This window comes from Symphalangus syndactylus, chromosome 11 (genome assembly GCF_028878055.3).
Source record: "Symphalangus syndactylus isolate Jambi chromosome 11, NHGRI_mSymSyn1-v2.1_pri, whole genome shotgun sequence".
Classification (NCBI taxonomy): Eukaryota; Metazoa; Chordata; class Mammalia; order Primates; family Hylobatidae; genus Symphalangus; species Symphalangus syndactylus.
In genome coordinates this window covers 94,562,845-94,578,221 of record NC_072433.2, presented here as the reverse complement: position 1 = coordinate 94,578,221, position 15,377 = coordinate 94,562,845, and the positions used below count along the sequence as shown (strand labels likewise).

General features: G+C 38.4%; 1 protein-coding gene across 4 annotated transcripts in view; it reads left to right on the top strand.

Moving 5' to 3' along the window:
- The window catches only part of EFNA5 (ephrin A5), a 340,008-nt gene that overhangs the window by 125,538 nt on the left and 199,093 nt on the right, over nucleotides 1-15,377 (top strand). Inside the window, exon 1 of one of the 4 annotated variants that reach the window (XM_063612879.1) lies at nucleotides 6,902-9,183. The exons of the other annotated variants lie outside the window; for them this stretch is intronic. The gene's annotated coding sequence lies outside the window, so the exon portion shown is untranslated. Of the gene's footprint in view, nucleotides 1-6,901; nucleotides 9,184-15,377 lie in introns of those variants that run through there. 4 annotated transcript variants of the gene reach the window in all.

Sequence of the window (15,377 nt, the reverse complement as noted above, 5' to 3'; positions counted from 1 at the left end):
TTGAGGACCCTTGGTACCTTTTATAGAAGCCAGAGTGGTGTGCACGCTTTTCACTTTGCACTGCAGCCAGAGCACCTGTTCAGTGAGAGGAATCAGCTAAATTACTAGACGTAATTGATGTTTGTGCAAAACATAGAACATTTGTTTTTCTCTCCTTGTGGTTAATGCTCAGCTTGATAATTTAAACGAGTCTTTTTCCTCTCTCTTCCTATCTCTCTCTACATTCTATTACACACATTGTTTCCCCTTAGCCTTTGTCTCCTGGGCACTAACAGTTGCTAAATGTTTCTTACAGAGGATAATATATTTAGGAAACAATTTCCATTCAAGATTGTAATGCTACCTGGCCCCTTTCTACAACCCAGGCAATGAAATGCAGATATGATACAGTTATCTTTCCCAAGTCATTTTAAAGTGTATGCACGTAATATATAGTTTTTAATAATCTCTCTGCTGTGGAGCATAAACTGGTCTATGAACAGGATGGCCTGATGAAACTCACTTTCCTGTAAACATGGCTCGAGCGGAATCAGCCAATTTCAAGGCAGATTAGTGTCAGTGCAGAGAGACTAGGATAAATAGGCGATGAACATCACTTGAAGAAAAGAAAAATCATGAGAAGATCCTCTTCCAGGACGGAAGGATACAATTGGGGTGACTAGAATGGGCCTCCTAGTTATGTACTCTGAATGTGGAACAACAGGCCAATGGACCTGGTGTCTATCTCTGTTGCTTATTTTTTTTAACCAAAAATAATATCTGGTTATTTTCAAGACTAATTCAGACAACATAAGCAGCAAGTAGAATTTGAACACTCTTTCCAGATAATGGGTTGGTTTGATTAACTTCTTGCCAACTCATATTTTTGAATGAGTTATTACATCAGCCAAGGGAGAGAGTCATTGGGAGTTTTTAGCTTCATTTCTGCACAGGTTAAATTATGTAGCCTTCTTCCCAGTTTTTCTGGGTTGGTTACTTTCTTTTGTGCACGTTGGTTTGCAGCCTGGTGCCTGGCACCATAGAGCCTGTAGTTGTTGCTTTAGCATACCGTGGGTCCACTTGTCTTCACATCTCCTGCTACCTGGATTGCTTTCCTAGATATAAGGGAGTGTCGACCCCAGAAGACAGGAACAGTCATCGTATATTAAAACTATTGGTGGCAGGCCGGGCGCGGTGGCTCACACCTGTAATGCCAGCACTTTGGGAGACCGAGGCACGTGGATCACGAGGTTAGGAGATCGAGACCATCCTGGCTAACATGGTGAAACCCCGTCTCTACTAAAAATACAAAAAAATTAGCTGGGTGTGATGGTGGGCGCCGATAGTCCCAGCTGTTCGGGAGGCTGAGGCAGGAGAATGGCATGAACCCGGGAGGTGGAGCTTGCAGTGAGCCAAGATCGCGCCATTGTACTCCAGCCTGGGCGACAGAGCAAGACTCCATCTCAACAACAACAACAACAAAAACTATAGGTGACAAAAACAAGGAGAAAACTGATGTCATTGTCTTAGACCATGATAACTGTTATATATACAGTTTCAAGTGTAAATGCTTGATTTTTCATAACTTTAAAAACTGAGTATTTCTTGCCACTTTTCCTCTCCTTTTTTTTCCCAGCATACAAGTAGGTCAAGAAGTCTTCTGAGACTCCTGAAATAACTTTCAGGTTTCTTTGGAGGCCAAGAGGCTTCCACTTTTACTACTTCCCTAGGATAAGAAGGAGGAGACAAGGACAGGAGGGGGAGAAGGGGAAGAGAAATGGCATGATTCAGTTAAGCATGTTATCAAGAATTTTTATATGTCATGAATGTTAATCATTTAAGTGGCTTTTGGATGTTATTAGGATTTTACATAGAAAATTAACCCATATTCCCTAATATTCCCTGCTTTCTACATTTTGCTGAGACATAGGTGAAAATAAATGCAATCTACAAGAAATCTGATACATCCATTTAGTGTACAGTGATTCATGGATCTGGGAAGAGATTCCATAAAAAATAATCTAATTGATCCTTCTATGTCCATGTAAGATTACCCCTAGTCATATCTGAATGGCAATTGTTAACTCTTACAATTATTTTTCCAGAAATAGAGACTCTGAAGTATTCTTTGGTAAGGCACTGATATGCTTAACAGCTGAAAACATCTGAAGACAAAATTATCTCTAATTTTTAACCTAAATTATTTCCTTAAAATAACCCATTTTGAAGGAGTGTTCTTGGTTTCCTTCTGAACAGATACACTTTGCTTTGTTGAGTGGCTATGTTCCTTTAAGATTGGTATATTTCTGTAAATACAAGGCTATTGGAGCTATTTTCCCATAAAATTGAACCACATTTATATCTTCCACTCCTTGGATTTTAAGTGTACGCATTAATAGATAATAATTATTTTGGGTAGAGGGGTAATAAAAACAGTCATCCAGTAAAAGCACTCTAGGGATGCCTGGAATACAGTAGCACAAGATCCATTTTCTTGGGTCCAGATGCATGGAAGAGACTTGTCCTACATTTTTGCCCTCTGTTCATGGTTCTGCGTCCTCCCTCAATCTCATGCTTTTAGCTGTTCTTTCTAAAGGTGAATTTATGAGGTTGGCTATTTCAATTGTGTACTCAATAGTCCTAGTTAGGGATGGAGATTTGTTTACCATCTTTTTCTTTCTTTGGTCTAGTTTTTTATAGAAAAGACCAGCTTACTTTTCCTGTGATCTAGATATGCGGTATCTTTAAAAACCATTACTGCAATTATTGTAATTGTAGATCTTTACTTCATGAGTTTTACTTAGGCAGGCTTTATTCTTACTTGAGCATGATTGAATACAACAAAAATACCTGAATTCGAGCAATCCCACGAGTTGACCAAAGAATTCAGAAACAAAGGAAAACACGATAAACAATATTTTTCAGACCAGTGGCAAGATAAGTCATTAAAAAAATTGCATCCACTCTAGCTTTAGTTTGATGGGGATTTTGATGTCAGTCTGATTTTTCTCTTTGAGTGATCTGCTTTTCATAGTAGTCTTCATTTCAGCAGTTTTACTCACTGTGCTATCCAAAGCAGCATTAAACATACCAGTGAACTAAACTGTCCCCAAAATGTAATTTTATTTTATACCATATAATATCTTCCACTGATTTATTGCCATCCAGATGTTCTTATGTAACTTAACTTCTAACCACAGTTCTGAAACATTTAGGGCTAATTTCTGTTATGGCACCATTTCAACTTCTCTCATGGAGAGAGAATTATCTCTTCCATATTTGGGGATTGACTTGATTTTAAAGGATTTACTAATTCAATAAAACCCCTACCCTCCCATCCCCTTTTCTTGTAGTTACCTTCACCTGTTGGATGGTGGGTGTAGTATCTGGCCTAATTATTTGGCTCACCCAGATTCCTTCTGAAAACTCTTCCCTTACTTGTGCTTTTTAGATAAGAAATGGATGCTATTCACAGGTTTTTCTATTTCTCTATATGGCCTAATATTGTTTAGAATTTATCAGTACTGTCACTGAGCTATCATTCCCTCTTTTAGAAGAATTTATCTTTCCAGATCCCCAAACTGCTTTCCTGCTTGCCTTGAATTGGCTGTTGCTGCCATCAGAAATGGAAAGAAATTTAGGGTATAAGGAAAAACTCCTTTGTGCCCTTGATGTAGTGCAATAGGAATAAGCCAGCTGCTGGGTGCCTATGAGAGGGTCCTTGGGCTCGGTATTTTCTAGAAGTTAACTTAGAATTTCCATCCAGTAGCTCTTACTATAAGTGAAAAGCAGAAAATTGTACCTACTTATTGCCATTGATATTGCATGAAACTGTGTTCTTCAAATCCTATTCCACTTTTATCCCCATCCATTGCAGGAATGGAAGGGATTTATTCCCAGGGTAGATTTTCATACCATTTGTAGCCCATGGGGACTGCCCATCTGTAATCATGATCCTCACTGGTCCCATAATATCAGAAATTGACTTTCCCTACTGACCAGGGAATATTCTCCATTTGATGTGCTTGTTTTCCTTACATTAGAATAACCAGAAGAAGACTTGCTACTATTAAGACCACTCTGATTACCTTGTCCACCATCACTGCCTCTTCTGCCCTTGCCTCAATTACTGAGTGCCTGCAATGGGTGAGACCTCTTACATTCTTTATATGGAGCCTCATAGTATTTTAGCAGCAGCTGGATTCATTCGTTCATTTGTTCCACAAACACTTATTGAGTGCCTACTATATACTAGAAATTCACACAAAGTCCCATGGCTAGCAAGCAGGAGCAACTATAAAAGTTGATAGCAAGTTGCTCATCAGCAATAACTATCAGTAAATGCTGTCACCTGGGAAGGAAAACAAATCAGAGACATTAACTGTGCCCATTAAATTTCTTAATGGTTGAGTTTTACACAACAGAAGACAGACTGGCAAGAATCTGAAGGTAATGACTATCCAAAACAATTTTTGAGAGAGAAATGTCCAACTATTGAATTTAAAGGTTACTTATGCTTAAATAATAAATTTAGGGAATATATAAATCTCAGGGGAAGTGCTGCAGCCAGCTACCTGGACTGTGCCTTGGCTATACTTCTTTTTCTGAAAGGACTGAATTTGGGGCTGTGTGGACATCAAAATGGGGTTCATCTTCAATGAGTCTGCCTCCTTGCTGTTTAGAGGCCACTGGTTTAGGCAAATATGGCCAATACTGGATCCCAGTCACCATGAAAGTTTGATGTTGCCTCAGAGAATAACTCAAGCAGTGGTCTTGGTTTATTGCCCAACTCATTGATCTCTTGAGGACAAAGTTCTGTTTTGTAGATTTCCTAAGGGGATTCTGATTGGTCCTGTGGGGAAAATCTTGATATTCCCAGAGTAGCCTGGACCTCCCTGATATCCCCTAGAGCTAATTAGAACCTTTGGGAATGTTTGCATGTGACCTTTCCCTAGAGATATATAATCCACTGTGGACACCGAGCCTGTGTAGATCCACAATGGACTCTTCTGGAACCATGAACTAGAAGTAGGGCCCTGTCTTTGCTCTGAGGTGTAGATTAAGTGTGCAGGTCTGCGGTCACCAGGAAACCTACCTGGATTTGGCCTACATCTATGACGTCTGGTTGGCTCTGTGTGTCTTCCACAGTTGGTGGTAAAGAGAATGAAAATATTCAATTTGTCTGTGCCTCATGAAATGATCAAATAAAAGATTGATTGTTCTAATGGGTAAGAGCTGTCTAATTCTGTATAAAGTACTTGTTATAAGTAAGCAGTTTTCATGTCTGTCTACTGAGGTGTAAACCAATTTTCCCTAACAGTGCTGATGTCCCATTATGCAGACCCTTTTTCTCCCTTGTGTCTACTCTGCCTTTGCTCCCTAGCCGTAGTGTAACCCATGCAGATGCTCCAAAGGGATGGGCCCAGTTCTTCAGACTGCTCCCTTGCTTCTTACCAAGCAAGAAGCGTTTCTATAAAAACCCATTCATTGGGAAGATGTCTGGAAAAGCAAGTTCACATTAAAGAGTAGGGAAATTATGCCCATTGTATTTCTGTTGCCTTGCCAATGCTTGGTAAATAGTAGTGCACAATTAATATTTTTATATCCAAATTATTACTGTGTCATTAAACCTGATATTTTCATATTTTCTTTTTCCAGGTACTTCAGTCTGAACCAGAATATTTTGTTGAATAAGTTATTCCTACTTCAGTTTGAATTGTTTTAAATTTAGCCAGACTTATTTGGACATTCTCTTAGGATGCTCTATTTTTTGGGGAGAGAAAGTCACGCTTAGGACATTGAGAACTGATTGATGTTAAGCTACCTTTCCTCTCACTTTTTGCTAGAAAATATTTAGTTATGAGATCCTTGGATCTTTGTATACCTAAATTTTATAGGATTAAAATTCTTTACCCTGGTTCTTTATGACTAGTTCATATATATAAATGTTGTATACATGACCTTGTTGTTGAACTTTAGAAGATGTCCTGTTGTTTCCCTATAGGAGGGAATTAAAGTTTTTGATCAGGGAAATTTAGGACTCCTGTTGTTATAACCTTTCAAGCCATAAAGGAATCCTACTAACTAGATTATAGTTATTTACAGCTGTTTCTCTGAAAAGCTAATCTTCTATCTATTCATCTGTTGTTTGAAATGGAATGTGGGATTATTGACATTAATCTGGTGAGAGTAGAAGAGGAAAGGAACAGAAAAAGGGAAAAAAGAGAGTGAGGTCATTTATTTTTACTTTTTTTGTGCAAGATCTTCATAAATTCCTTAGAAATTATGTTTAGTTTTACTTTAAATCATTTACTTTTGGGGCTCGATGAAAATAAAAATAACATTTAAACATTAGCTTGAGGGAATATCATTTGGACAGTAATGGAGGAATCACTTTTGTGTTCCAAAATATTCCATTCTGGGGCCTGTAGCAGAATTCAGTGGAAAATGGTCTCGATCGCCTAGATTGAGCAATACCACATTTCTTGCTTAGCTTCCTAAACTGACTAAACATGGTAATTTACAGGTCTTTAGCATCTTCAGAAGGTCCATATTCTGTTCTCTAAACATTTATTGAATCACTTACTATTTGTAGTATCCTGTCTTACATTTGCTAAAGTGAACAAAGCATCTCTCAGCCCCAAATGAACTTAATTTCCTATGTTGATATGTGGAATGATTCATGAATACAAGTAGTTTAAAAATATCTGTTCATTCTACCCATATTTTTTGAGTACCTGTTATATTCCAATCTGGTACTTGGTAGATGCTTCAGCATATCAAAAACATTTAACACTATACTAGTTGAAGTGAAAATGGACTTATAAGTAATATTTTATCTCTGTATTAGAGTTACTAACAATTTATTTTTGTAAAAGTCTTCAGTCTCTTTTTTGTTACACTCATCTTTCACTTATATACGACTGATTGATAACTGTGTACTTAGAATAAGACTTTAGGCAGCAGGATTTTTCTGGGTACGTATGGAAAGCAGTTCATTTTCTCCCTTTCTTTGTAGAGATAGAATTTTGAGGTGCTTTCTGTCTCTGATTTTCTTTTACTTGTTTGCATTTGACGTTGGTGATCTAAGAAGAACCTGCAACGTGTAGCTAAAATCTTCTGAATATTGAGCAGAGATGTTTTTGCTGCTAAAATGATATAAGAGTTTTGGGTTCTCATGAGGCTTCAGGACAGCCAGTTTGTCTCTTAAGATATAAAAGGATCTGTTTTCCTTGCGCTGGGGACCTAGACTCTACTTCCTGTTCCCATTTACACACTAAGCAGGCAGCTGTACAAGTGGAACTTGAGTCTAAATCACAGGGTGTTATAACATATGAAACTTGAATGTGGCAACTGTTATTGTCTGCAGTAGTGAACTGTCTGGGGAAATTCAATCCCAGCCTTGGGCCTGGCGGTGAAGGCTCTAGCAGCACTTGGTCACCAGTGTAGATGGCTTTGGAACTGATTTTAAACACTTTTCATTGAAACTGAAGTATAATTCTGGCCTGCAGCTTAATCAGATATTCAATGTGCTGTAGACTAGTGGAATTTTTCACTGTTTTTGGCTGTTAACATCCCTAAAGGCACAGCGTGTCTCTGTTGCTCTTTGTTATTCCTTCATGTCTCCGGGGTAAAGGACCATGATAATGAATAATCTCTCAAGATCATATCACAAGGGGAATGAAAGTTTAGTAAGTGGGGAAAGAGGTAGACTAAATTATTTCTGAGGTCTCTTTCAGTACTGTGTTTATGAAACAGTTTAACCTGTATTAGTTTGTTCCAAGGTGAAAAACGCGATGTTTCTGGAAGTTATTAATGCAGTTTTGGCAGATGAGCATGCTGGGGAGGAGGGAACTAGATCTGAATTAAACAGCCTGGCTGGCAATGTTGTTCACAGCCTGAATTGCTCAACTTTAATGAGGTCTTGCTACAACCATATATTTTATACACACACATCTTAAAAATTTCTTGTTCAAAGTCATCTTCCAGTTTCATCCAAAGCACAAATTTACGGTAAAAAACATATTCTCAACATACTGGCTCAATGCTGAGATCAGGAAATTCTCTAAGCTCATTTTTTTGGAACGTGCTGATTTTAGGATCCATGATTTCTACAATTTGGAGAACAACAAATTGACCAAAACAGCCACACTTTTGTGTGGACACAGCTAATGGAGTGGTACAACACAATGTGGGCGCATGCTTATTTTTCTGTGGTGTTTGGGGTTGTTTTTCTTTTTTCTTTCTTTCTTTTTTTTTTTTTTTTTTTTTTGAGACGGAGTCTCGCTCTTTCGCCCAGGCTGGAGTGTAGTGGCGCATCTCGGCTCACTGCAAGCTCTGCCTCCCGGGTTCACGCCATTCTCCTGCCTCAGCCTCCTGGGTAGCTGGGACTACAGGCTCCTGCCACCACGCCCGGCTAATTTTTGTATTTTTAGGAGAGACAGGGTTTCACCGTGTTAGCCAGGATGGTCTCGATCTCCTGACCTCGTGATCCGCCTGCCTCTGCCTCCTAAAGTGCTGGGATTACAGGTTTTTCTTTTTTTTCCTGTGAAAGGGTGTGAGTATTGTGCTGTGCAGTTGCTCACCCTAATTTATGATAATTTCAGATGATCATGAAGAGAAGAAGATCCTTGCGAGAGGAAATAAATAGTTGGAGAAAATGAGTTGATTAAAATATAGACCCTGTTCTCATGCAAATGTTCCTAATTTTTAAATTTAGGTGTAGAATTCTGTGTATTATAAAAATGTTCTCCAAATGGAACATTCTTCAGTGTTCATAAGGTCTTGTCAGATATTTAACTTTTAATATTAAGTATCTTCAATTGCACTGGCAGTTGGTCACTGAAAAGAACTCTTTAAAATGTAATTTGTGTGCAGCTATATAGACTTGTCAAGCACCCTTAAAAGTGTGATTATATAGTCCACTAATAGACCTTTCTGAGGGGCTGAATTATTGTTGAAATTCTCACCCAAAGCGTATAAAATCAGCCTTGAAAGTCCAGGAAATGCTATGGACGACTGTAAACTGTTAAGAGATTTATGGATAAAGAGTTTTATTATAAATATTCTGAGTTGTAGTTGATTAAACATTCTGTCTCTTTGTTATATAGTTAAAATATTGCAAAGAACTGGAGAGAGATCTTTTGGCTAAAAAGTGAAATCTCTGAAGGACGCAAAGGTTGGAAGTGCCGCTCATGCAGCAAGGTGGGGCATATGGAAGTTCTGCTGGAAGTGAATTTGGGGTGCAGCCTCTTTGGTGGATGAAAACATTTCAACTAAATGATGAATTCACCCTGTGCTTTTTCTGAACTGAAATTATCAAGTCATGTTGCTCATTTCTGTTATTCAGACAGAAAGAGAAAGGACTATGATACTATTAACTGTGGCTTTTGTTATTATTCTGGTATGGAATGATTTTATTCAAGGGTGGTCTTTTTTTTTTTTCTTTTCTTTTTTCTTTTTAAGACTGGGTCACACAACTATGTTTCTTGGAGCCTCTTGTCTGTCATGCAGTTCTAAAGAGAAACACTGTGGCTAAAGAAAAGACTTCAGCAGCAGACCTGAGTTAGAATGCTGGTTCAGCCACTAGCTGTTCAAACAGTAGTAATGATTATAGTAATGGCCACTATTTTTTGCTTATTCTGTACTAGCTCTTTGTATATATTTTACTTCATTCTCTTAGCTCTGAAAAGTTGAACCTGGCTCCATGTCACACAGTTGGTTAATGGATGAGCCAGAATTCTAATCCAGTTGTGTTTGTGTCCAAAATCTATGGTCTTTCTTCTGCATCATGATTACCAAAGCTTTTTGCACTATAATGTCCTTCTATATAAAATGAGGACAGTGTTAATGCTTAACTTCCAGGGTTGTTGGGAAGAGTAGAGAGGGTATGTAGAGTTCAAGGCACGCAGTGGGCAAGCAGGAAGTGGCAGAGTTGATCAGGGCCACAGTGTGTTTTGTGTGGACCCCATTTATGCACTTTTGTCTTTATGGGTCCTTTCCTCCATTAAAAAAAAATTAAAATTTTGTCTTATGACTGTGTTGGTGTAAATACAAATGTGATCAAGTCTGGATTTTATTTATTTTAAAAGAAATTAAAACACTGCAGGGGTCTTAGGCACTGGGCCTACCATGTCCAGCGTAGAAGCCAGCCCCATATCATCGCAGGCTCCCTTTTAAATTCAGAGCAGTGTCATTTCCTTTTGTGAATCATGTTGTCATTATGTCCTTTTTACTGCAAAAAGAATTCTGCTTGGCAAATGTACATGGGTATGAGTGTGTGTGTTTGGGGAGAACAAAAGTCTGTCACCATCAGTGTTAACTGGACAGATGATCTTAACAGTGGATGCTTATAAGGGTGCCTCTTGCCTGATAAGTCTGAGGTAGGCCATTTATCATTTATTTTTTCTGGTATTCTTTTACATATATTACAATTTTTAGAACACTCAGATTCAAACTGAAAGTTATGTATTTAAAAAGTCTAGAATAATTTCTCACTTTTTTTCCTCTACTTATTAGAACTGGCAACTGGTTTTGGCCTCGTGTGGCCCCCTCTTGGGCCTCTCTGGGTTGGTGTCCAGGGCAGTTGCTCCTTGCCTGAAACCACCCCTGAAATCCACAACCCAAAACTGATTATCATCAACATTTCTCAACTTCCAAAATGAAACTTGTAGTTACCTCAGACTTCATGGATTTTGGCCTGGTATACATGCATAACCAGTTGGATTGACTCATAGCTAGTTTAATTACGTGGTGCTTTGCTTAGATTGCAGACTTCTCTAGGAGAGGCACACTTTTGCATCTTCTCAACACCTAAGCATTTAATAAATTCTTGTTGATTGAATGGAGGAATGACTGGCTGGCAAAGAACCAGTCAGTTATGTCAAAGGTGCCAATTTGATTGTCTTGAGACACAATCCATTAAAAACTCAGCTGTTTGGCGAGAGAATAGGGGCCTCACCAAAAGTTTAGAATTCGAGAGAAAACTTTTATAATCTTATCAGGATCCAGGCTATGTTCTTTGATCAGTTAAGGAAAAAAATGCCAACTGTCAGGCATAACCTAAGATTTCAGGAAGTCTTCCATAGCAATGTCTGAACCCCCACGCTCCAAAAAAGGTTTATCCCTCCTGTGGATGGCAGACAATACGCTTGCTGATGCAGCCGGTGATATAATTAAACTTTTGACCACATGCATGACTTTAAGCAAAAAAGTGGCTAAAGCTCTGTGTCTAACGTGATTGAAGGGTGGAATCCGATGGTGAGGCTCCCTCAACTAATCTCGCCTTTCACAGTTCTCTAGAAGCAGGCCTTCTGGGGGTCCAGAGTTTACAATAAGACCCTTTTATACTTAAAATGTCAGCAAAACATTAAGACTAGCTCTTCCCAAAACACGAAGGGGTAAGCCTGGCCATTCTTTCCTCTTGACATTTGGTCTAATTCCATTTCAGATAAGTGGGCCTTGGATGTAATCCATCTGGAGTGGGGTATCCTTAAATTTCCCGTTTCAGCCTGCCTTTTGCATCTAACCCTTATTGCCGAACCTTCACTGGGTTTTCTGTGTCTGAAAGGGCACACAGCTCTTCCTTTTTGTTTTAGCCTACAGTAATATCTGAAATTTAGATTTCACAGAAACTATGAAATGCTATTCACAGACAAAACAGCCCAGCCGAGAAACTGACTTCATCTGGGAATGGCAAATTTCCCCTTTTCCCAGGCTACGTTCCCAAGCAAGATTTGAGTTTTATGTTCACAATTGACTTGTTTTCAGAGTGACCAGGTGGCCAGAGTGCCTCTGAAAACCCCCTCAGGGCCTGAGGAAATTTGTGTTGGCAATTATGTTAGTCATTTTGCAGGTGAAAGGTGTTCTGATTTACATTTCACAATCTGATCTGCTGCAAGGCAAGGGCGAAAAACTGGTGTAGTTGGCCACTAGATCTTTCTAAACTAAGAGTGAAATATAGATACTTAAGATTCAGGCAAAATTCTCTGACTAAAGCTGAGATAGGTGGGCAAGTTGAAACAGATTTCCATGTTTTGGGACTGGAAATAACCCTGGAATGCTAAGCTTCATGGGGTGGAGGGATTTATGTGTGCAACAATTTGACTGTCAGGATGTGGATTAGAGAAGGGATTTCATCACACCTTAGTATTGTACAACTTCATCAGTTGTTCTGAGATTCTAAAGGGAGGAGGCTTAGTATTTTTGCAGTTAAATAACGGTATGGCAAGCTTCTCTGACGTGTTCCCGCATTCTCATGTAGTAAATAATTTGGGTGTTAGCAGCTTTATAAGAACCTTTATAAACAGCCATTGTGTGTTCCTCTCACATGAGTCTGCTCCAACATGCTGGATAAACAGTGGTAATTGATAAAGTCATATATACAGCCTTTATTTCCATGGGTAAATTTATGGTCAGGAAAATATCTGAATTAGTCTCGTCTAAGACAATTGAAAGAAATGTCGGCATAGTTCCTGATGATGGATTTTTTCATGTAATTCTTTTGCATTTGGCAAGATTCAAAATTTATTTTACGAATAGGACGGCAGATTAACCTTTCTGTAATAGGCTGGAAAAATGATCACTTGGAAACATGGTGCCCCCTAATAGCATTCTTTGTAGCAATCAGAGATAATCTGCTTGTGCGCAGTCATGTTATTAGCTCATTTCCTTAAGCCATTTCCTAAACTTCTTATCTGATTGCCGTGATGGTCCCAGTTATTGGATTGGGGATAGTTCCTCTACTGGATGTAACTTTTCTCACTTAAAAAGAGTATGATAATGATGATGGAAATGGTTGTTTCTGTGAGAACACTGTAGGAAAAGCAGAAGACTAGAAAACATCCATTTACAAGAACCCATTTTGTACTCTGCCGATGCATTTGGAGAACTAAACATTTAGCTTAAACAAGTTCTGGACAGTTATCATTAATGGCATCCTTGGGTGAGTGTTTAATACAACCATTTAAGTTACTGTTTGCCTGGCATTTCCTCCTTTAGGAAACGAGGCAGTTTGCAGAAAAGAAATTAAATAAATCCTGCCTTTCCTTTTTATTGCCTTTGAGATTTCCATGAAAACTTTTATTTCTTGGGACCTCTAAGTATATTTGCTATTGGCAAATGCTGATGTTCTCTTAACTAAATGATTTTGGAAACTGGTAGAAATCAGTCATGCTAAATAGGTGGAATCCTAGATGCTGTCTTTTTTCTTTATAATCTCTTTCTCCCTGATAACTTGAATTTTTACCGAGTCTTTTCATTCTGTGGCCCAATTCTCATAGTGGAATGTAAACTCCTCGAGGATAAGGACTACGTGCTGTACTACTTGTTTTCATTGAGCTCAGTAGGTCTACAATAGATTATTTTATAGTTCTCAGGATCTCAGGCATCATGACTAACTTGCCTGGAAAAAAAAATCCAAGCTACATTACCACATTTTCACCAACTTGAGAAAATGTTAACAAAAACATTTAAAACTGCATGAAAAGTATCTCTAACACATTTTATGAACTAATTGGTATGAAAAGCAGTCTCTGTGGGTTCAAGGGATTACTAGAAAAGGTTTTTCCCTTCAGAGGACATAATTTTCTCCTTTGGGATACATGGTATGTGTCCTGATGACCACAAAACAACCCAAACATTTTGGGAAAGTGTCTGCTTAGCTTTCTGGATTTAAAGTGCACCTGAAGATCCTTAAAAGTGTTACTAAGGTCAGTCTGTTTACAAAATATGATATTTTTCCTGATTACTTAAAGATCACTTCTTATCTGTTGGTGGAATAATTTCGTACAGACTAAAGGCTGCTTTTCACCTCTTGGATCTCTTTGATTAACCGCTTGTTATATTTATACCTCAGAACAGGACCAAAGGAAAATTCCATTTTTATTCTTTGTTACGTTTGAAGAGTTAATGTGAAAGAACGAACATCGTGCATTGTCAGGAAATGGTTTTTCACGTTAGCATCAGCAAAGCAGAGCAAGTGTCCTCTGCTGTGGCTTCTTCCCATATTAGACAGGGGTGTCCTTCAGCATCTTCGCTGATGATGGGCATAAATCAAATTGAGAACAGTGGTATGTAGTGAATTTAGTGCAACTGCGTTTTTTAATATGTAAGTAGGCTTAGGTTTTTATCTCCCTTATCTTAAGCCCCGTCAAGATCAAACTCAAGCAAGCATTCACATCCACAATTGAATCTCACCAGCCTTTTTCTTTAAGTTAACATTAGTTCAAACTCTCCCCACTGCTTCTGTCAATAGATCTTTTAAAGACAGGCATTAGAGTTAAGTTTGCCTTAGCCTTTTTCCACCCTTCCATAGCTTCAAGCCCAAGGGCTTCTTTTAATAGGCATTAGTTAAGGCCCAGAATTGAGTAGACATTTGTGAAGGAGACTTGAAGTTTGGAACAGAATTGGCCTTTATAGTTTTTCCATGGGGGGAAAAAAATCTCCTTATGAGAATAAAGGCTGCCTACTAATCTGCTACCATCTGGAGAATGGAGAAGCCAGAGGTTGTTGGCACCAGGTCACATCCCTTATGTAAACTGTCAAATTCTTTTCATATTAATGGCATATTGAGTTTAATCTGAGGGGGTTTGGTATCAGTCAGAGCTTATTGATTTATTTTTTTTTTTGCAAGAGAGGGCTCCTAGTATTGTTACAATATGAGAGAAAGACACTGAGTACCCCCCAAAATCAACCATTTGATTCATAAAAGTCTTCCTTGTACTCCCACTTTCCCCATTTAGTGATGTTTGAAGCCATGAGTAAAAATCCTCTGAGTTCTTCCAAATAACTCTTTTCCATCTGACTTTATTGAAGAAAGTATGAATATGTCTTAAATTCGATAAGGAAACCAGTTGATAGTTATCATGCTTATCCCCATACTTGAAATAAAATAGTAGTGAGCCTAAGACTCTGTTTTTCTTACAGATTATTTTGCACATATGTGCATGTGAGTATAAATATAGATGTGCATTTTGGTGCTTTAGGGTGTAATAGAACAGCTAAAATCACCCCAAGTCTTATGAGGCTCCTGCTATCTGAGTGGTAAAGAATAAAAATCCTTACTTTTTGATTATGAAACCTTTAGCCTCTTGTGGACACAGGGCCAAACAGATTGCGAATGTCTTGACAGCTCTATTCACAGCAGAAGCTTATTCCCAAAACTGGTGCAGATTGATTTTGTTCATTCTAAAACTGTTCTGCTCTGCCCCTCTTATAAATAAAAATAGACCCACACACTCATTCCCAGACCTTTTGATAGGTAAAGGTTGAACTTTCTAAACCATAGCATGGAAACCCAAGTAATTATATTATTCCCAGGGATAGACGTCCATAGTACAAGCTAAAAGAAGTGGTGAATAAAAGCCACTGTTGTATTCTGTACTATCCACATAGGATAT